At 36.7% G+C, this 1699-nt stretch overlaps 1 protein-coding gene across 2 annotated transcripts in view; it reads right to left on the bottom strand.

The window, feature by feature from the left end:
• The window catches only part of LOC102312797 (pro-opiomelanocortin-like), a 7129-nt gene extending 6571 nt beyond the window's left edge, over nucleotides 1-558 (bottom strand). The window contains exon 1 of one of the 2 annotated variants that reach the window (XM_014340908.2): nucleotides 485-558. The gene's annotated coding sequence lies outside the window, so the exon portion shown is untranslated. 2 annotated transcript variants of the gene reach the window in all.
• Nucleotides 559-1699: the final 1141 nt, after the last annotated feature.

The raw sequence follows: 1699 nt of genomic DNA, 5'->3' as shown, positions 1-1699 counted from the left end.
ACAGAATGAAAACACACATGAACAAAATTTCACATGAATGAAGTAAGAAGTAAATGTCAAACAATGGAATGAAAATGTGAATCAGGCATAAAATAATTTTTTAAATGACACATTTTGTTCATGTTGTCTTCTATCAAAAGCTTGCGACATGTGTCATTGCACTGCTGTATTTATGCATTCCTAAACTTTACATTTATACCAATCAAACATCAGAGAAACCACTTCTTCACTTTTTTGTGTTAAGTTAATGCATTTTTTTAAAATAAAATAAAAAATTAAGAAATTATGCAACAGAGTAGCAAAGTACAATTCTCTCAAACATTCACATCACTGTAAAATGCTGAAATTTTTAATATAAAATTATCTTCATTACATATAAACAATCTGTTCTGTTGCTTTTGCTTTAGCTGTTATATCTTAGAATATTAAAATAAATAAAAGACTGTAAAGTAAATAAATAACAACACATAATGAAGACACTCACCACCTGCCCTCTGACTCTCTGTCTGATGCAGTTTTTTGTTTAGCAGTGAAACAGATTTCTGCTGCTCTGTTCCTCTGATGCACTGACTGATTTTATACTCTGTCACCAAAGCACAAACATACCAATGATGACGTTCTTACTTCCTCCCATCGCTCGACCCCTCCAAACAGGGACACTCATCGTTCTTTCGTTCAAGCTCGCAGGGCTAAACTTTCTTGGAAAAGCAGTCGGACATTATTTATATATTTTTTAAATGTCTGACAGGTCACATCTAAAGAAATATCTCTGAATCTCTCACAACTAACAGGTTTGTCTGTGATTGCTGAAAAAAAAAAGTTTAATTAAAAGCCTGATTTAAGGACTTTTAAAAGACTTGGGGACTTTTGTGGACGTTTTTGTTTTCTTTTTTAATGAAGCTGTAAAACGTCCTTTTGTTGGGTTGTGTGCATATTAAAATAACTAGTTTTTAATATTTTAATTGTAACATCTTGCATCCTCTGTAAGAACTTCAGAGTCAGCGTTTGGCTTTGTGGGTCAGTCATGTTTGACAAAAACAACCATCAGATGTACTGAAGTCCTGTGTTGACACTCGTGATGTTCAGACCACGAAGCCTGACTCTGCTTCAAAGTTACTTCCCCACAGTAAACACGTTGCCTTATTCATGCTTCATCCGCCTTCCACAATCTTCATATCCGTTCCTGCGTGATGCAATATTGATCAGCATAGAGGTTAACTTAGTGGTGCACAGAACTGCATAGCAAAAACAGTCTACACCTCTCTCCCTCTGTGAAGCTGTGCACGAGGTGTCTCCAGTGTGATTGTGTGTTCATTTGCAAGTGTAGCTGCAGCTTGTGATGGATTGACCCAGAGCAGAGGATTCGGTCACACTGCTATTCCAACCAATCACACCGTCACCCCCCTGTAGGTTCTCCAGTGAACTTGTTCGTTCTGAAGGAGTCTGAAGAGTGTGTCACGTTCCTGGTGTTTTGACCCAGCGTTTTGAGTTTTAGTTCATTTGGATGTTATGTTTTAGTTCTTTAGGGTATCTAAGTGCATTTGTTTATTAGTTTCTCTTTGTGTTTTCTACCCCTGTATTTAAGTTTCCCTCTCCCTGTTTCATGCTGCTTATGTTGTCAAGTTTATATTGTCTTGTCTGCGTCTCATGTTTCCTGTTTTATTTTGAAGGTCTGTCATCATCATCATCATCATCATCA

Source organism: Haplochromis burtoni, unplaced genomic scaffold (genome assembly GCF_018398535.1).
Source record: "Haplochromis burtoni strain Fernald_Lab_line unplaced genomic scaffold, NCSU_Asbu1 Contig_402, whole genome shotgun sequence".
Lineage (NCBI taxonomy): Eukaryota > Metazoa > Chordata > Actinopteri > Cichliformes > Cichlidae > Haplochromis > Haplochromis burtoni.
The sequence above is the reverse complement of the archived record's forward strand: the minus strand, read 5'-3'. Positions and strand labels throughout refer to the sequence as shown.